The following is a 22,035-nucleotide window of genomic DNA, read 5'->3' as shown; positions in this document are numbered from 1 at the left end:
ATATATATCCTGTGTAGAAAGGAGTTTTTGTTTTGTCATTTTCGTTTTGTTTTAATCTGAAATGTCCTCTGAAATTAAGTAATAGTCATGTGTAAATAATACGAAAAGATTTTTCAATAGAATTGAAAGTCTCAAATCTTCGTATATTAATTAAATTTGTATATTATTTTTCAAAGCAGGTTTTACAGTTTTGTAAAAAAAATCTACCTGAAAACAAATCTGTCACAATTTAGGGTTAATTTCTTTTAAACCTGCTATTATTCCATGAAATGAATTGTCTCTAAATAATGCCATGATTTATAGTATTTCACTCCAGCTTTTTTCTATTCCTCTACTCGTTATTCAAAATGGAGATTTTAGCCAAATTGGCAAATTTGAAGACTTTGCTGTCAGGCATGCCAAATTTTAGACTGGAGTGATTTTATGGCCAAGTGCTAAGCTTTTGGGAAATGTGGTTGAGAAAGGAATGTTGGCAGGATTTAATGTATAGTACTTGAAGTAAGAAAATGCAGTCAGTCTCTTTGCTTCTCAAAATGTGTTCTGGGCAAATTTTCCTTAATGCTGTTTAAAAAAAGAATAAACAGAATAATTAATGGATGATGATGTCTTAACTTTCTTTGAAGAATAGTCTGTCAGAAGGAGAAGACATAGTGATTCAGAGACACAGGCAGGCAGAAGGAGACAAAGAAGTGGGTACTCCGTAAGAGGCGGGAGCCACCTCTTCCTTCTCATCATGGTGTCTCTAACACCTGGTACAGTATAATGCAAGGTGCTGAATAAATACTTACTGAAGTGTATATGTTTACCAGGTTTACAGAGGACTCGCAATCCTGTGAAATGGTTTTACTGGTGGCAATAGCTTCTCCCAACTTGGCAATGATGAAGTCTTATTTCCTGCTGTGTAAGATCTTTACATCCCCTTGGTGCAGCAAAGACCTCTTTGTAGCGCTAGTGGCTGATGTGGAGGGAAATTCTTCACGTCCTCGGTCCTATTTCTCTGCCTTCCTTTCTGATAATGCCACCAAGGGAACGATGGAAGAAGGTACAAGTGTGCCTACACAAAAGCTATTGCTGGGGTTAGTCCCTCAACACTGACTGGTTTATCCCTTTCCCAAGGTTGACTTGCTCATAGAGTACATTTGTGGATTATTCAGCATCCCTAAAATGTGAAATCAGCTTCACATGGTAGAATTTTCCACATTAGGCATGGTCCTGTTAGATGGGATACCATCAGAAGGGCTCAAGGCCAGCCGCTTTCTTTGTGCTCATTCATCTACCAGGAAACTCATGTACCCTAGTCTGCCAAGGAGGGATAATACAGGCTCTTTGACTATTGCAGCCTCCCTCAACGCTGTCATCTTGCCCCTTTCTCCATGAAGCATGAGCTTCAGACCCCACAGATTGAATGGCTTGCCAAACTTCATGTGAATCCGCAACTTGGAGAAGGTGTGACAGTTATAACACACTTCAGAATTTACCAGAAACTTTCCTGTGCTTTCCCAATTTGTTCTGATGGCTGAGAAAATTTCTTTTCCTCCCCTTCAAAGACTAGGGTTTATCTTGAAAATTCTTCTCCAAGAGGCACTTTCTCTGTCCTACTCTTCCTCTTGTTATAGTCAGAGGCAGGGAAATGGGGTTTGGGTTTCTTCTTGGAAATGCATTCTCTCTAAGCCTTGCAGGGATGTGGTTAGGTACGACTTCCATTGTGGTTTTCAACTTAGAATGAAGGTTTTTAGCAGTTTTTTTCTTCAGATTTTGATCTTAATAGCAATTCCAGGATAATGGCAAGACAACTTTTTATCTATATTTATCTGTGCTCTTAGATTGGATTCCAGAGAAGCACACTTCGATGGAGAGTGATGTTGAAAGGTGTATTGGGGATTGAAAAAGATATATGCACCCCTATGTTTATTGCAGCATTGTTTAGAATAGCCAAGATGTGGAAGCAGCCCAAGTGTCATTTTATATATATACAAATATATGTATATATTAGCCATAAAAAATAATGAAATAGCCATTTGTAACAACATGGGTGGATCTAGAATGTATAATGCTAAGTGAAACAAGTCAGAGAAAGACAAATACCATATGATTCCCCTCATATGTGGAATTTGAGAAACCAAACAAATGAACAAAGAAAAAAAGAGACAAACAAAAAAACCATACTCTTAAATACAGAGAAGAAAGTGGTTGCCAGAGGGGAGGTGGATGGGGGAATGGGTGAAATAGGTGAAGGGGGTTAAGAATGCACTTATCTTGATGAGCACTGGGTCATGTATAAAATTGTTGAATCGTCACATACTTGAAATTAATATAACAGTGTATGTTAATTATACTGGAGATGATAGATAGATGATAGATATTTTTTAAACCATGTATTGGGGAATGCTCTCTGGAGATATTTCATCTGTGACAAGCAAGGAAAGCAGAATCAGGCAGAAGAAGCTGGCCCACAACACCATTGCAAATGCGATGCCCCTTAGAACTGCTCTAAACTGAGGAACCAGACCTTGTTTCTTGGCATCAGCTGGTTCAGTTGTTGAAGGGGGAAGGGGAGACAGATACACTCAGGTGAAGCAGCTTCCTGTTGCAATGGAGAGCAATTTCCATGAAGGCTTCTGTGAGTCATCAGCACCCAACATACCAGCTTCTGGGATCTAGACAGAGCAGTACCGTATCCATGATAGTAGCTATAGCTTTATTTCTATCTAGCTTTCTGTATGCCAAGCAATGTTCCTGGCTTTCCACATGTATCAATTAATTTGATCCTTCTCACATCTCCAGGAGGCCAGCTCTGTTACCTCCATTTCCAGATAAAGAAACCGAGGCCCAGTGAAGTAATTCGATCAAGGTCAAATAGCTAACACTACCAGTGAATGCATATGTGTGTGTGGTGTGTGTGTGTGTGTGTGTGTGTGTGTGTGTGTGTGTATGTGTGACTTATTTACCTTTACAAAGGTTAAGTTCCAGAAAATCAAAATGAAGTTATATATTACGTTCTGGCTTAAAAATATGAGATATTAGAGGCTGGAGCCTGATTTCTGAAATATGAGCACATAAGTTTTTTATTATTATTAATGGAAATAGATATATTTGTATTAAGAGTTTTGGCACTGGAAGTGAGAGTGGGCATTTTCATTTATTTCAATTATTCATATGTTGAAGGCTATCATAAAAATAGGACTAGATAAAGGTACCCACTTATAGTTCTTTTGATTGTATGTTCTAAGGTCACAACTATACTGTCATGAAAAACTGGGGAGAAAAACTCACTTGCCTGCAATAGCCTTACTTATATGTGATTAACTGTACCAAAGAAGGAATGTGTATCTGTAATTTTTTCCTACGGAAGACTGTAACATGCTGGGACTCAGCATTCTTCATTATGGAACTCACTTTGCTAAATTGTCTCAGCTTCTTCACGAACTCCCTCCACACTCTCGCCAAGTTTTCACTCACTGTCTAGCCACCAGCAAGCACATTTAATATTACTCATATGTTGGGAAGCAGTACACCGACCTGCATAGGTATTATCCAGGGGAGGACTCATTATGATTGTCAAGGGCAATTACCAATATTCCAGACCCTCAAAGCTCCATCTCGGCCCAGTGCCCAAATCAATCATAACCAGAACTGGGAGGTTTTCTTAGCCTCTTCCTTCCTCCAGGGGAAGAAAAGAGGTAAACACAGAAGAAAGGGGGATGAGAGATGAAGAGACAGCTATGGAAATGAAAAAAAAAAAAAAAGGAGAAATTTTGAAGGGTAATCCGAGGTGATTTTCATCTGCCTGGAAATGAAATTAAGGCCTTCAGAAAAGGTGTCATCTATCCTGCCGTTAGCTGTGACTATGCTAATTATTTCCAGTACCCTCTGACAATTGCATATCACTTCTGTAAATTTCAGGGATTTTATGAGCTAAGTGAAAAGTGAGGGAGCATGGGTACTTAGACAAATCAATAACTGCATCTTTTTGTCAGAAAAATGTAAATACCTATCAAAATTGCAAATAAGGGGGGGGGGGTTCAAAGATTCCCTGAAGCCCAATTGTGGACTCTAGATTAAGATCCATAGCTTAAATTTGGGGTCCAGAGACTTTGTTATTTTCTAATTATCAATCTATCATTTTTCTCCATATTTAGCTATTTATCTCTATGTTCCTAGGCCTCTATCTATTTCATCCATATACATGCATGCATAAATGTGACAAAAATTTTTTTCTACTATTTGTAATCACATTGTATATGGTTAATCAGTTTTTACCTTTATCTCCCTGCTCTAGTTGTTTTTTTCTCCTGGTTCTATGATTGTGTAACTCTCCAGACCTGTTTCATGCATTTACAAAAGAACTCTTCGTAGGTAGACTATTTCATGGGTCTGGAGACTGTATAATTTTTAACTTACCAAAACTGGAACCTATTCAGATGGTCAGTGCAGCTGCACTGTAGAATAAGGCCTCTGAGGAATAGATTATTCTGAGAGATAGTCCTGGGTGTCTCTGAGAAAGAAAAAAAGCTTGACCAGTTTTTGAGTTTTGAGATAATTATTTGAACACCAGCAATGATAGTTTATATAACATCCATGTCTGTATTCGCAGTTCCTCCTAGGATGAATAAAGTCTTTGGTTATATTAATTTGCTGGTATTTAAAAATGTAAGCCAGTATTCGATGTCTATTTTCTGTGAAAATACGGAGATATTTTAATAGTGTTCTAGCATAAAAGGCATAAAAGTTGGTCATCTTCTTGATCATTAGTTAAATATGCTGCTAAGGCATTTAATTTTACCACTCTCTTTATCCTAACTTCTTTCCCCCTCTTTTGTGTTAGCGCTGTAAGTTAAAATCCATGCAATTATATTTGCTACCCAAAGGCAACTAGGACAATCTCTTTTTTTTTGTCTGCCTAAGTCTGTAGGCAGCCTTGAAGCTTGTATTATTTTTTTTCTTAGTTAATGTGTGGAAATCATTTCGAGAATGTGAGTAGGAGTTGTTTATGGTATGAAAACATAATTCTATATACACAAGTAATTCTGAACATGAATTAAATAAATGCATTCAAAATCAGCATGTTTTTGCTACTATGTATTCTTTTCTTTTAAAAAAAGTGGGATTTTTGCTTCAAAATTCCCTTCCTACTTAAAATGCCTTAAAATATACATTTGAAAGAGGCTATTAACAGGATACAAAGGGCATTTTAAAATGTGGGTAATCCCTTGCAATGCTGGTGACTGCCATGTCAACCGGAAGGCATTTGGCACATTTGTGAAACCATTTGGAGTGTGATCTTTGGATCACTCTTAGGAAGAGTGTCTGTTGGGGAGTGCTCTTTCCCGGGGTTGGTACCCATGTTCATCCATCCCCATTTAATTCTAGGATCCATTCTATATGCCAGAATAGGGTCAGCGAACACTTTCTGGAAAGGACCAGAGAATCGATATTTTAGGTTTTGCAGGCCATATATTCTCTATTATAACTACTCAACTCTGCCATTACAGCATAAACAAATAGGTATTGACTGTGTTCCAGTAGAACTTTATTAATGGACACCCAAGTTTTGCATTCTATATAACTTTCAAATATCAAGAAGTACTATTTTTCCTTCGATTTTTTCCAACCACTTAAAAACACAAAAAATAGATAGTAGGCCAGATTTGGTTCATGGGCTGGAGCTTTTAGACCCCTGTAGCTAGATAAAAAAAGCAAACCTATGAAAAGGAGGCTGAAGATACTAATATAAATCACTAATCCCCACTGGTGCCACCGGAGCCAGAATTAGAACTCTGAGACAGCCTGTCTCCCCAGGCCGTAGCATCACCCACAGCCTCAAAATCATGATTCGGGAGTTGTTTGCCAACAGTTTTATTTAGAAGCTTCGTCTTTTAATACTACCTTTTTTTTCCCCAATCATGATGAATCTAAAAACTTTTAGTGACCAAACTGAAATTCTCTATTTAAACTCTGTCTTAGCTCATTTAGAACTCCAGATTCTGCTCAGAGCTAAACTCTGTTATGTGACTTTTTAAGAAGTGAATACCATTAACGGGAGGTTGGGTATGCCTAGCATGAAAACATCAACAACAACAACCACCACCCATGTTTTGTTTAGTCCATACAAGTTCAGGGAGCTATAAGTATTCTGAAATGGAAGCGTCCCTTGTAAGATCAAATAAGCTCCAAGTGTCTTCTAAACTCACCGTTTCACAGTGTACGCCAGCATCTTAAAAATTTAAGTATCTGACAGAAAATGACACTTTGTTTATGGGTGAACTAATGAGCTCGTTTTCTCAGAGGGGTAGTTTATTTTTCTTACTACTCATTTATTAATATCTCTCTACCCCTAACCCACCAGGTTTTTTAACATCAGCAATGAGAAACACTGCTGTCATATTTACAGCTGAGGTTTACTGAAGTAGGAGTCTGGCCCTGTACTAATGCATGCCAGGCTTTATATACAAGGGCTTGTTTAAGATGTGACCACACTTGTGATTGATGCCGTTCTCCTCCCTGATGAGCAGTGGTACACATTCACTTTTCTTTTCTTTTCTTTTCTTTTTTTTCTTTTCTTTTCTTTTTTCTTTTCTTTTCTTTTCTTTTTCCTTTCCTTTCCTTTCCTTTCCTTTCCTTTCCTTTCCTTTCCTTTCCTTTCCTTTTTCTTTCTTTTTTTTTATTATGTTAGTCACCATACAGTACATCCTTAGTTTTTGATGTAGTGTTCCATGATTCATTGCATATAACACCCAATACTCATTACAACATGTGCCCTCCTTAATACCCACCACCGGGCTAACCCATCCCCCCACCCTCTCCCCTCTGAAACCCTCAGTTTGTTTCCCGGAGTCCATAGTCTCTCATGGTTTGTCTTCCCCTCTGATTTCCCCCTCTTCATTTCCCCCTTCCTTCTCCTAACATCCTCCATGCTATTCCTCATGTTCCACATATAAGTGAAACCTTTTGATAATTGTCTTTCTCTGCTTGAGTTATTTCACTTAACATAATCCCCTCCAGTTCCATCCATGCGGATGCAAATGGTGGGTATTCATCATTTCTGATGGTTGACTAATATTGCATTGTATATATGGACCACATCTTTGCACAAGCCAGGCTTCCCACTCATCTGAGGCCACCAAACCACCACGTGCTACAGCTTTCTTATACCAGTAAGAATAAGAGTATGGGTAGGTTCCTGTCTAGATCCCACAGAGACCAAATATCTAAGAGTTAAGAGAAATAAAGAGGACAAAGGAAGAAATGAGATTAAAGGTTTAAAAGTCAGTGCGCCCTGCATTTTCTTCCTATGCCCTGGGGACTCACATTTCGTATATTGCCTGTATTCTGTTTCTTCCCCATTAGAGTTGAAGCCCTTGAATTCTGTCCCTCATGCCTAGCAGAGTGGCTGTCATCGAGGATATGCTCAGCAAGTGTCTGCTCAGTTAATAAATACACTAGGCTTTGGTTTTATTATCTATGGAATGATTGCACTGGATGAATCAAAATTTTAAAAGCCTGTAGCTCTGAATTATTGAACTTGATCAGAGCTTTCTCTCTACACTGATGGAGACTGGAGACCAGAGAAATTCATGAATTTCACAGACTGTACTCTTTAAAAACGCAGTCTGCTTAGGCTCATCCTTCAGTCCTTCATTAGCACGAAAACCAATAGCGTCTTTTAGTACCTCGGTGTCAGCGGCTGTTCATTAACGAGTTACTTGCTGGCATAAATGTGATTTTCTCCCTCATTTTTTCTTTGTGGCATTGTTTTAATTATGCATTCACGGGCCATGTGTGTTTACCTGTCTTTTTTATCCAATAATTGAAAAGGGCTTTGCAATCCAGGCATGCTAAGGGAATAGTGAAGTGCTAAACAAGACTCAGGGGCTGTTACTGTGAAAACAGAGCTTCTCCAAGGCGGTTGGTTGTTCTTCTGTAGTAGAGGCTCTTTGAGTGTGTCCGAGGGAGTTGGTGGCCAGTTATCAGAACAGCTGATACGTTAGAAATGATATGGGAAGGAGGAAGAGAAATCAGACTTCAAGGAAAAGGAATGGAGCCGAAGGACAACCAATGTGCCGCACAACAGCTGCTAATTAGGGGTGGGAACTAAGCTTGCAGCGAGGATAACACTGGCATATCGCTGTGCCTGTGCCCGCGCTCAGCGAACCACGGAAGGCTTTTCATTTTTGTCTTCTTTTCTTTTTTCTTTTCTTCTCTTTGCTTTTCTTTTCTCTTTTCTTTTTTCTTCTCTTCTCTTCTCTCTTCTCTTCTTTCTCTTTCCTCTCCTCTCCTCTCACTCCTTCTCTCCCTCCTCCCTCCTCCTTCTCCCCTTCCTCTCCCTTCCTCCTCTCCCTGCTCCCCCCGCCCCCGTCCTCCTCTCCCTCCATCTCTTCCCCCCTCCTTTCCTTCTTCTTAATTGAAAACTGAGCTAAAGTGGTTCTGAATGTTTCAAAAAGTGAAATCTCAAGAATCCTCTGCAGCCCAAGCATGCGCCCTTGGGCCTGTTGGACTTTCTGGCTTTGAAACAAGTGTTATCTTTGTCTTTTCTTTATTTGCCCTGCTCCTCATTCAAATGCTGCCTTTCTTAAAAATTGTTCTTCTTTACAAGCCCCATTACATCAGGCCTAGAAAGGCCCAGATGGCAATCCTGAGAGGTCCTGGATCCTGCAGAAATATATGGTCCAACCTGCTGACATCCCTACACCCTAGATAAGAAAACTGGCAACTTAACGGGAGAACCACCTAAGAGTTATAAGACCCCAGTTCATTCCAGGCACTTTGCTAATAGTTTTGCTCAATACCAAACTATTTGCTTTCGGTGTATGGGAATAGAGAATGTGTAGAAACTGTCCTGTTTCACAGTTATCTAGGAAGAGGGATACTGAAGACGGGAGGGCTGGGAAGTGATGGTGAGAAGGACAGCAGTGGGGGCCATCCTGGAAGCCAGCGTAGGAAGAGGATAGAGGTGTAGATGTCTCTGTCAGACACAACCAGAATCAGTTCCCAGCTCAGGCACAACCCGGATTAGTCTCCAGCTCCGCCTCTGGAGCTGGCTGCTTAGGCTCTCTAAACCAGTTTGCTCGCAGGAAATGCAATAAAAGAATGCTCCCTCATGAGGTTGTGGTGATGATGGGAGGAGCTAAGAGTGAAGAACACTTTGCCCTCTGCCTGGTCTGAGTGAGGTTCACTAAAAAGGAGCAGTGTTTTGGAACAATTGTCTGCAGAGGGCCACAAGTAAGATCTGGCTTGGATACTGAATTGTCTCAGATGGGATCCTAAATGCAGCAGAAATGTAGGAAGCGACAAGTCAATGTGGACTAGAGTAATCAAGGAAGTCTTCCCGGAGGCAGTGAGTCTGCAGCTGGAATTTAAAGAAACTGCAGGATTTTGATTAGATGACGATGGGGTTAAGAATTTCAGGCTGAAGAAATACTGGCAAAGCATGAAGGAAGCTCTGCGACCAGAAAGGTGTACTACTGGAGTAGGAAGGGGGGATGAGCCAGGGACGCACAGTGTGATTCATGTGTGTGTCCTACTGATCCAGGCTGTCCTGGAGAGCTAGCCATTTGGCCATTTCCTTTCCAGCACCAATTTGAAGGAGCCCCGGTTCTTAGGGAACTTGACAGCATTCAGACACCAGGCTGTCCTTACACGTGCGTTCAGCTAATTTTGTGAAAATATACCACTCAGTGCTAATCAAATGCTTATATTTCAAACATCAGAGTAATAAACCTAAATTTGAACTTTTATATTCATTCAAAGTGCATCAACCAGCTGAGTCTAATAGCCCTCACCGACTTTAGAGGGCAGTCACTAGACAGTTATTATGCAGTGGCATTGCTTTAAGGATCCTCTGACCCCATACAAAAGGGTTTCCCATGAACTCCTACTTGACCAGCATGCTTTTAAAATAGCATTCCGTGCCTATGATAAGAAAGAGGGGTGGGTAGAAAAAGTGCTTTTTAGTTTTCCAGGACTATCTAACAAAGTACCGCAGACTGGGTGGCTTAAGCAACAGAAATTTATTTTCTTACAGTCGTGGATGTCAGAAGTCCAAGATCAAGGCTTTGGCAGGAGTAGGTTTCTTCTGAAGCATCATCCTTTGCCTTAAAGTTGGCTGCGTTCTCCGTGTATCTTCTCAGTGTCTGCCCTCTGCATCCCTCTGTGTCTTAAACTTCCTTCTCCTATAAGGGCAGTAGTCAGTTTGGATTAGGGTCTTCTCTCAGGACTTCATTGTAACTTAATGGCCTCTTTAAGACCCTGTCTCCCAACAGGGTCAGATTGTAAGGTACTAGGACCTGGGACTTCAGCATATGTATTTTGGGGGAATACAACTCAGTCCATAATCAGGTCAAAAAGAAGACAAGACATTGCTGTTCTTCCAGAGACTTCTCTTTTTATGGGGCAAACAGACCTTGCTGTATTTATATCAAGCCACAATACAGAATTCTACTTAATCCTCTCATAAATATTGGAAATCCTGAATGATATAGCAACCAAAGTATTAGCTGAGACAAGTGAAATAGAAATGGAGGCTGTCCAGAGAAAGAACAAATATTTTATATTCAGCTACTCTTTCCTGTAAGTTGTCCTTGAATTTAAAATTCTCCTTAATTTTCCTTCTGGGTTTGTTTTTTAATATTTGGTGTGAAAGAAATAGACTAGACATGTTCCCCTGTGTTGTTATTATCTTTTGTTTTTTAAGTCAGGCTAATTTTTATTTGGGAATAAGTTCCTTTCTAACAGTGGTGTGCTAACACATTAAATACTACTGTGATGTGTCTAGTCACAGGGAGGAAGCCAAAAGGAGTGTTTGATAGATTTTATCCGGTTGTTCAAGTCTCTTGTAGTGAATTACCAACTTGTCACTCAGGGTGTTGAGGAGCAAAGAGTACCCAGACAGGCAATTAAAGCTCCTGGAAAACAATTAGTGCAGGGGCCTGACATAGTGCAGGGTTTATTCCTTCAGCACCAATCACACTGTCTTTCTCATGACTCATTATTTCTGATGTGTCACTTGCTTACAGGAATCACAGGGGAGATAATGATAGATCTGTGCTTAGGGTTACTTGCCTCTAATCTAGGGGCTGTGATGTGTCATAATGGGTTCTTTGAAAGAAATTATTTATTCTGATACGGTTATAACTGATGCAAATCAATTATCATCTGAAGAGTTGATTTATTTTGTATTTTATTTTTGATCAGCCACTCTCTCCCACAGATAACCTATTGCCAGCTTAATTTTATGGAAATCACCCCAATTTCCTGATATCCTATACAGTTGACCTTTGAATAATATGGGGATCAGGGGCACTGACTCCCGTGCAGTCTAAACTCCACATATAACTTTTGACTCCCCCTGAAACTTAACTGTTAATAGCCTACGCTTGACCAAACTTGCTTTACCAATAACATAAACACGTGATTAACACATATTTTGTATGTTATGGGAATATAATAAAGTAAACTAGAGAAAAGAAAATATTATTAAGAAAATCAGAAAGAAGAGAAAATAAATTTACAGTACTGTATTTATCGAAAAAAAATTAATGTGTAAGTTGAACCCACACTGTTCAAACCCGCATTGTTCATGGACCAACTATATACAATTACACCTGCCGTTTGGTCCTCTCTCCCTCTATCGTAGTAGAGGAACTATCTCTTTTCCTTCCTAAATCCTGTCCTTCATCTGTCTTAGAATTTCATTCAGTGGAAACTTTTCAAGAACCACAGCCTATTGATTGTACTGTTTCCATCTTGTTTGTAGTTTTGTCTTCCGTATTTATTGTTCCCATAGTCTTAAAGCAGTAGCCTGGGAACTGGCATTTTTATATAAAAAAGTAAATTAATCTCATGCATACTAAAGTTTTAAAAATATGAGCAATCATGTTATTCTCTGATTAAAAAAAAAAAAAAACTCAACCAGACTCTTTCCATTATCCATCGGCGTGTATGTTTTGCTGCTTTTTGTGACAAAACTGTTCTAGACTCCATACTACACCATCTTCAATTCCTGTCTTTGCCTCAATCTACTTATGCACCCCCCAGGCTCACCAGACTTTTCTTTATTTATGTCATCGATGGCCTCTACTTTTTCTAAATGTAATGATTGTTTCAGTTCTCATAATAATTGCCCAATCAGATCATTTGGCACATAATCACCTGCTCTTTCTGGATATTTCATTGGGCTTCAAGGTTACCACATTTTCTTGGTTTCCTTCCTACTTCACTGCTCATGGCTTCCGGTCAATTGCTTGTTCCTCCTTAGCTCCTTAATCTCTGGAGGTCTCTTGGTTTCAGTCCCTGGTCCTCTTTGTCCTGGAGAACTGTAGTATTCTCCTAGCTTGTCGCAGACTCTACTCTGTCTCTCCCTCTGTTCTACACATATTTTTTTAAGAGACTATTTTTTAGAGCAGTTTTAGGTTTATGGAGAAATTGTGCAGAAAGTACAGGGAGTTCCCATATATGGAATGTATTTTTGATATTCAAATTTAACCAAGTCATATCCTATTTAAAAAAAAAATCTTATCACAGCCTGCAGGTCCCACATAGACTATCCAGTGTTCCAGTGCGTTTCCTTCTCCCCTTGCTTCCAAACTGTAACCACACTAGCCTTCTTTCAGTTTTTCAAATGCGCCACACTTTAGCTACAGAATCTTTATATATGTCGTTCTTTCTTTTTTAAATGGTTCCTTCCCATCACTCCAAGATTCGTAAGGTAACTCCTACTCATTTCTCAGATAGTATCTCAAGTGTTGCTTCTTCAAAGAGGCCTACATTTGATTCTCCCTCCCAGTCTATATCTTACCCCACTGTTGAAGGTCCATGACCTATACTTCTTTGCATTTTTCTTTTATAAATAATGTCTGTCTCTCTCACAAGAATGTAAGTTCCATGACAGCCAGAACTCTGCTTTTGCTCATCCTATTATTTCTAGCATATTGCAAACTGCCTGACGTGTCATTGTCACTTAATAAATATTTGTTGAAGGAAGGAAGGAAGGAAGGAAGGAAGGAAGGAAGGAAGGAAGGAAGGGAAAGGAAGTAAAGAAAGAAGCATGAGAAAGAAGAGGGGGAGAGAGACATGGGAAGTTTTTGTGATCTAGAAATGGGTAGATTCTGGGGGTGAAAATTAGGAGCCCTGAGTGTTACACTTATTCTATAACCTAATTCAAACTCAATGATTGACTTAGTTTATTAAACATTTAGTAAGAATCAGCTCTAAGCTAGATATTATATGCCAAGATTTCATTTTCGAGGAGGTATGGTTTATTATCCCACTGAACATCCGTTAGAGGTAGAGTTCCACTGGACACTCTAGAAACATGAATCAAGTCTATTTATGAAGTGGTCCAGCACTTACTGAACTAGCAGGTGGACAGATGGGATCCTGATCCTGTTATATCTCTTAGGCAGGTTCTCTAATCCCTGAAGCACCCATTTCCTCATCAGTGAAATCAACATCACACCTATCAGATGAGACAGTGTACGTGAATGTCTGCAAACTAATGCCAGCAGGTGCACATGGCGACCCATATAAATGAGTCCCAGTGGTCTATCATCACAGTGTATCTGATTTGTCATCAACTCACCTCTCTTTAAGAACCACCTCATTATTTCTAATGTGCAAGAACCCAAGACAAGTCTTAGTTAACATGATTTTCCATCATTTTCTCCCATAGCTGATGTGATATGTGAAAATCAAATCATGTAAAAGGACTCAGTGGAAAAAGAATGCAATGATCTGTGTGCTGGTGTAACAAAATGGGTTTATTTTACACAATTGTATTCCCTCCCTTCTCTAAATGGTAGAAGTCCAGATCTGAGCTACAAATGACCCCTCTCCTCCGTTAGTCTGAACTGGCACCTTCACATGAAATTTCACCCATTCTGCTCAGTCCATTGCTGTTAACCTGTGAACCCCAGTGGATTTGATCTCTGCTTCCTTTGAAATGAGTGTCTTCTCCTGCACTTGCTGGCAACCAGTGGTGCCTCTTCATTAGTTGTCAGGAACACAAAACCTCAAGAGCATAAATTATGCTAGGATGGAACAGCTGGTGATGACTGGCCATGCGTAGGGACTGCAAGCGGCGGGTGGGTTGTATGCTCCCTCTATTGGTTATTGATGTAATTACACAGAAGGAGCCAGGCACAATGGCTCCGCGTGTGAACAGTGGCTGAAAACGCTATCACCTTCAAAATGCAAGATTACCATCTCCTTGCTACTCCAAATGATTGGGAGTCCCCTTTTTCAAATATTTGAATTTGGAGCTTTTACACCTCTCGCTTCCATGGAATTTGCAATTCATATTCACCTTCAGGTTACTTATTTCAAAATATGAAAGAGCACAGAATCTTGACAACCACCACCAGTGTAAAGAAACCATATTGAAAGGGTCAGAATAAAAGGTCCACAGTGAAAAGAAAGAAGATGGCTCATACTTAACGGCTTGGCTTCTGTTGCATACGGCAATGATCCCGTGTGAATAAATTGTCTGCCAAGTTGGGCTGGATCTCCAGCAAGCACAGGATATCTCTGAAGCAATCAACAATTAGAGTCATACTCTTTCAGCAAAACTTGGATCTTTAGGATTCCTTGGCCAAATAAATATTGAAAGTTACTTTTAAATAGGACCCAAAGATTCACCTAATAAAATTAGATTTTTATCTTTAACAGCAAAATCAAAATCAAAGGAGGGAAAATGTATTTTTTTCCTTAGAATCTCAGCAAGATTTAAAATACATACTTCTCCTTACAATATGAATAATATACTGTACTTTCGAAAGGGCTCTTTGAACGCAAATATGTTTCACTTTCAAGTTATTATTTTCTATTTTATAAAAATAAAAATAAAGAAGTAACTTTTTGGCATTTCTCAGTACCTGTCACATACATTATATAGACAGCATCTCACAAAGTAAAAATTACAAAGACCAAAATCGTCAGTGAGAGGTGAGTGTCTGTATTTTTAGATGAGGTCAGAACTGTAATATGGGAACTAGCACATTATTTCCACGTTTGAGAGATCTGGAATCTGGATCCCATAAAATCTTTTGCTTTTTGAGGCTTTACAAGTTTTGTTCATTCATGTAGACTCCAGACTGTTTTAAGGTGTTTTTTAATAATCAAGGGATGGGTGGTGGTAGCTTTTTTCTATTCCTAAGATTATAGACTTAAGTCCATTAAAAGATATGTTCATTCATGTTTGTGTGATTTGCAATTATTTTCTCCATTGCTCTGTTCCAAACATGAGTTGATGTTTAAAGAAATCAGCATGAGTCTGAAATTAAGGCTATATGTATGTGTGTGTGTGTATATATATATACACACACACACACACATATATATATATATATACACACACATATATATATGTAGTTACATGTATATGTATATGTGTATATATATATAAATATTGTAAAGAGAATGGAAATCAATAAATCTTTTCCTCTTATCTTATAGAAGTAGTAAGGAACCTCACAGATTATTTTGTTATTTTATAGAGAAGGAATATGGCTCCCAGAAAGGGTATTGTGGCCAATCTTGTATAAATTCCCATATTCTCAGCTGAGTAGTCGTTCTATCCTTCATATTCTCTTTGACTATATTAACATTAAATTTCCTTGATTTTTCAAGTTTAAGTAGCAAGACTGCTGTTATCCTAGTCCACTCAGTTTTGGTAGTGTAGTAATGACAATTTAATAATCCTAACAATAGCTACTTTGTTATACTGCTATGTGCTAACTATATTCCTAGGTCCTTCATATGAATTATTTGACTTAATTCTTGCCACTCTTATGAGTTAAATATATTTTTTTTTTACATGAGGAAGTTAGGTTCAAAAGTTTAAGGAACTTTCCAAGATCCCAAACCCAGTAAATGAGTGACACAGAGTTCAGATCCAACTTTTCTAAGTTAGCTAATTTAAGATGAGAATTAGAAAATGATCAGAGAAATTCAAATTCTGTCCTCTGGTAAAAATATTTATGAGATCTTATTAGATCTCTGGAACATGGAATCTGTGTTAACTATAATTATATTTTAATGATGAACATTTTCTCTCCTTTTTATAATTGTGTTAATAGGTAATCGTTTCCATATTTGACCTCTGAATTTTTTCTTGCTCAATTAATACTGCATGTTTGGGCTAGATTTTGGTGGGATGCTTACTCTACACAGCAGCATTTGAGTGGGATGTTTCTTGGTCGTATCTCTTACCCATCTACTGTAGAGGCCGTGGGCCTCACCTGGCGCACCTGTTGAGTGGCCAATACTGTAGTGGTTCTATGTGTGTCCCAGGAGACAGCGGATTAGGGAACCTCCCTTTCCTAGTCTGCCTACATACAGAAGTGGCCATGGTACTCTTCCGCGTCAGTGTGGAGGCAGGATGTGCAGTTACGGGAAAAAATAGTCCTTTTTTCAGTAATTTGTGAAGGCCATGTATATAAACGTATTAAAAATCCGATGGTAAATAATTCGATGGGAAGTTACTTCAAGAAGCTGACCAAAAGCAGTTTAAATACCATATGGAAAAAGGAAAAATGAAGAGATCGTGTTTATCCAACAGCGTGATGTTGTGCCAAACTGTTATGCCAACTCTCTATTGCTGGGAAAATTTCACTGTGGAAGATAATATTTCTTGAATATCTATTTACGTTGACAGTGAGCAAATTAGTGTAACGTGACAAAATTGAGGGCTTGCTTAAAAGGCAGTATATTATTTGATATTAACTTCAGTGTGGGCAAACATACCATTATTTAACGTCTGGTTTCCTAACTGTTCTACAAGAAATAGTTTGATTTTATTTTTTAACAGCCTTATTCAGATAAAAATCACATACCATATACTTCATCCATTTGAAGTGTACAATTCAGTGGTTTTGAAAATATTCATAAAGTTATGCAACCATCACTACAATCAATTTCAGAACACGTTTATTACCCCAAGAAAGAAATCTCATGGCTATTAGCACTCACTTCCCATTTCTCCCAATCCCCAAGTGTTAGACAACCGTTAATCTACTTTCTATGTGGATGTGCACATTCTGGACTTTTCATATAAATGGAATGATGTGATATGCGGTCTTTCACTTAGCCCTTTTTCAACATTCATCCCTGTGGTAACATGAATGGTGCATTCATTCTTTTTTATGGATGAATAATAATACATTGTATGAATATACCACTTTTATTTATTCCTCCTCTGTTGGTGGGCATTTCATATTTTTCCCCTCTTTCTGGCTATCTTGAATAATGCTGCTATGGGCATTCATGTACAAGATTTTGTGTGGACATGTTTTTTCATTTCTTTTGGGTATATGCCTAGGAGTGGAATTGCTAGGTCATACTGTAACTACATGGTTAACATTTCGCGGAACTGCCAGACTGTTTTCCAAAGTGACTGCATGCTTTCTCATTCCCATCAGCAATATTTGAGGGTTTCAGCTTCTCCATATCCTCACCGACGCTTGTTACTACCTTTTTTATCATAGTCATCCTGGTGGGGATGAAATGATACCTCAGTGTTGATTTGTATTTCCCTAATGGCTAATGATATTGAGATTTTTTCATGTGCTTTTGGTCACTTATGTATCTTCTTTGGAGAAATATCTGTTCAAATCTTATGCCTATTTCTCAATGGACTTACTTATTTGTTTTTGTTGTTGAGATTTAAGAGTTCTTTATGAGGTCTGGACACAAGTTCCGTATTGGAATATATTGGATATATTTTGCAAATGTTTTCTACCATTCCGTGTGGGATTTTTTGTTTGTTTGTTTGTTTGTTTGTTTACTTTCTTGATCATGTCATTGAAGCACAAAACTTTTTAATTTTGGTGAAGTCCAATTTGTCTGTTTTTTTCCTGTGGTCACTGTGTGTCATGTCTAAGAGAACTTTGCCTAAACCAAGGTCTTGAAATTTTATTCCCATGTTTTCTTTGAAGAGTTTAAAAGTTAAGCTCTTACGTTTAGGTATATGATTCATTTTGAGTTAATTTTTTATGTATGATGTAAGGAAGAGGTCCAACTTTTTTGCATGTGGCTATCCCATTATTCCAGCACCGTATGTTGAAAAGAGTACTTCCCATTGGATTGTCTTGGCACTGCTTTATTTTTTTATTTTTTTTAATTTTTTAAGTTATGAGGTTTTCTCCTCTTCGTTGAGTCAGCTGCAGATAGCCCACAAGATCAAGCATGTTTCTTAAAAAGCCTCATTCTTTAATTTTCAATAATTCTCTTTTCTGCCGCCTTGTCTACTTTAGCCGCAGGGAGGAAGCCCGAGCTCTAGCCTGGGATCACCATGGATTGCCTTTTCATGTTATTAAAACCTTGAAAATAAAAGGAGCATTTAGAGACTATGCCTCACCTGGCTTACTCTGTTGACTGCTTTTCTTAATGTGGTCACTGCCCTTTTTCTAGCTTCAGGCCAAGAGAACTGCTTATGCTCTTCCCTGCCTCCTTCCCTCCTGTCCCCCAGTGCCCTGGGCCCTGAGAATTTGAGTCTCTCCAGACCTCTTCCAGTATTTCCTTCTCTGGGTTGCAAATATGCATTTAATTGAATGAACAACTCAGGTCTTTCCATACCTTAGGGAATGATCCTTCACTCCCCTGTATTCCTCTCCCTTACTATCCAATCTGTCAACCAGTGGTGCTGATTATGCTTCCAAAATCTATCTCCATTCTGTCCTCTTCTCTCCATAAATACGTTCCCATTTTTGTCTAGGCCATATAATATCTCTCCTGGATTTCTGGACTCTATTTTCCTCCAAAATTCCAGAAAGATCATTTTAAAATAAGCTAAACCAAGGCACCGGCTGTCTGAATCCTTCAACGGCTTCCTGTCACACAACACATCACCCCGACTCCATGTGCAGCCTCACAGCCCTGCAGGATCCCCTTCCCACCTGCACTCCTTGCTCACCACGTCCCAGCCACACTGGCTCACCTTGCTGTTCCGGAGAGCCCCCAGATTTGTCAGATGTAAGATTTTTTGTGTGCCCATTAGACTTTTTCCTTATAATGCCCTTGCCCCCATTTTTTTTTTTTTTTGGCTGTATCTTGTCATTGAAATCTCAATTTCAATGCCTTCTCCAAAGAGGAGCCCTCTTATTAAAAGTTTCTACCTCCAATAAGATATTCTTTATTAGTCATCTTGTTCATATCTGCCACAGGGCTTTAGATTCTGAATTTAATAACTTGTTTAACTTTTTTCTTTTTTACCTGTTTTATTCACCATTATATCCTGTGTGCTCAGCTCATAGTTGGGACTCAACAAACAATTAAATATGAAGGAGTATTTTCTTACCATCTTTCTCTCCTCTGTCCCTATTTCCTTCTTATAAGTAGAAAACTGTCTCATTTTTTAGCCCGTGGCTTAGTTTATTATGCAACAGACCCCTACCTCACCCACCATTATCTTCTGTTCAGAGATATTTTAAAATACAATACCACCTTATAAGTGCTCCTTACCAGCCCTACACTATCCCAGAAACACAGATTCTCTATGCCTAAAAGAATAATAGTAACAACTAACTTTTGAAAGTGTTTATTCTGCTCATTATGCTTGTATCTTTATTTAATGTGCTATAAGGTAGTTGCTGCTATTATCTTAATTTTACAGAAGAACTAAGCTTCAAGGTGAAGTCACTTGCCCAAGGTCACCATCTACTAAAATGGAAGAACCAGGGTACCTTTCACATAACCATTGTGCTATTCTTTCAGAAGAAGCTGAGAAGACAAGACACGGATAGGAGATTTTTGTCCCTTCAACACTAGACTGATGGGTATTTGTGTCCTTCTAGGCACACGAGAATATAGAAAACAATATCACAAATATATTGAAGATGGCGCCTGGGTTGTTTTGTTAGAAAAAAATGGGGACATCTTGCAAAAGGTCTATGATGACATCTTATTAAAGAATTCAAATAAAGAAAGGGGAGAGTTTAGAAAATTCACAGGTTTTTGTTTTCATTTTCAGGAATATCTCTGAATGCAAATAGTTTGAAAGTGATGTCATTAAATGTGTTGAACTTCTTGCTCTTTGAGTATGACTTTTTAAATTTGTATATATTTAGATTCAGTTTGGTTCAGTCAGGCATGTGAAAGGCTCAGAGACAGNNATGCCGAATAGCTGGTAGGTGGTTGCCAGCGTTGTGGCCAAGAACTGCCTCAGTTACCCAGATGTGGACTATTTTTTTTTCCCTTGCAATTGGAGGAAAGGCAATAATATTGAATAATATTGAAACTGACTAAAACTTGAGAGGGAAACTGAATTGGTTTCATGTCTAGTGACATTTTAGAGCCTAGTTTTAAAATTTACAGCACCATTTCATGAGCATAGGATAGAAGTGTCCCAAGGAGATAACTTCTTTTTCAGATAAGTGCTTTTCCTTCATCTTTTATGTGGTAGTTGAATGTTACAACGGCGGCAGACGCAACTCCACGTGGTTTGATTATGTAATTCAAAGACCAAAACCAAATAAAAAAATCTGCACTCTAAAAACTCTTTTCCATTGAAGGGGATTATGGAAAAAATGACCACGTTTAAAAGTCTAAGTTCTGTTTGCCATGCGGGGGAGGGAGTGGAAAAGGCGGGTGGAGTGGAGCGGACTGGCCATGGAAGACAAGGAAGACGCCATCTGCCACCATTTGGCAGGACGTGATCACCAGGGCACAGAGTGGGCAATTGTCCTCGACTTTTGAGGCGGAAGCTGGCAGCTGACCCAAAAGTCTGCTTTCTCCTGAGAGAGAGAGGCAGTCATTGAGCTGAGACAGTGATGGTGTCTCCCTCATGTTGGGCAACATGGAAACTGGGAGAAAATGAGGGAGAGCCCAGGAGAGTATAAGGAGGAAGAAAATAAAGAAAAGGAATACTGATTAATGCTGCCTGCCTGTCCAGCTAAGCTTGAGATTGATTTTGCTCACTACTGGAACAGGCAACCTGAATTTCTGAATTGAACAAATAACACAATTACCAAATTACTGTAAGTGGAGGAGAAAAGAAGAGAATGAAAAGTGTGTGTGTAGACACACAAATCTATGTAGGTAGAAATACAAATATATATTGAATTACCGTGATGTCTTCTCTACACTAGACAATTAAATGTTAGGTAAATTTCATGATAATACCAATTGGGGAGATTCTTTGATTAGTCCAATTTATAGATGTGGAAACTGAGTCATGTGACAAGGTTCAGTTTCCTGTTTGTATGACTCTAAAGCAGGTTACTGTTATCTAGTGTTTATCTATTTTCTATTATTTTTTCAAGTTATATTTTTTATAGCACTAGCTAATTTATACATTTCTGATGGAGCAAAGACATCTGAACTTTTGTTTTATCTCAGTGATGTTTTACACGTAGTTTATGGACAACAAATAATCATTTTTGTGACCTTTTGCATATTGTTTAAACTTGTTAGCATGTAGGTATTTTGCGGCCAAGTATATTTGAAATTTTATTCGGGGCACCTAAATTATTTAAAATGTTGTCAACCTCATGGTTTACATGAGACCAAGAGACTAAAGTCTTGAGTAATTGTGGCTTCTGTAAAGCCTCAGTGCGTCATCACGTCCCCTGGATCTCAGTTTAAGTGAGAGAGTCTGAATCTCAGAGCAATGATGGATGTCTTTGAAATTCAGATTCACTGGGAAGAAATTGAAAACAAAAGGAAGACCATGTTCTTAAATGACTGTGTGTAGTTACCTGGCTGGAAAAAAAAATCACAAATTTGGATGGAAGCTAGAACCCTTCACCATCATGAAGAAGACATTTAGGAGACTAAAAGAAGTCTAGGACTTCGGAGGTGAAATGGAGTGGAAGACTAAGGGGCGTCAAGTCAAGTATTTGAAAGAGTCAGGGACACAAGCACACAAAGAAGAGAAACATTATTTTGCGCTGGCGCAGCAGCCCTCAGTCTCTTCTCCTTTTTCCACAAAGACTCACAGGCCAGCTGAACCCGCGCAGTTAGCACCGGAGTGCAATGGCTGCCAGCCCACCCCTTGCTTTCTTATTCGAGGAAGCACCTCGACATTCCAGTGGAAGTAACCTTCGT

The 22,035-nt window shown here is 38.8% G+C and overlaps 1 protein-coding gene across 4 annotated transcripts in view; it reads left to right on the top strand.

Moving 5' to 3' along the window:
- Positions 1-22,035, top strand: part of ARHGAP24 (Rho GTPase activating protein 24) — a 489,199-nt gene that overhangs the window by 227,302 nt on the left and 239,862 nt on the right. The window lies entirely within an intron of this gene.

Source organism: Ursus maritimus, unplaced genomic scaffold, assembly GCF_017311325.1.
Source record: "Ursus maritimus isolate PB19 unplaced genomic scaffold, ASM1731132v1 scaffold_8, whole genome shotgun sequence".
NCBI lineage: Eukaryota > Metazoa > Chordata > Mammalia > Carnivora > Ursidae > Ursus > Ursus maritimus.
Note: the sequence above shows the minus strand (reverse complement) of the source record. Positions and strands in the feature narration are given on the sequence as shown.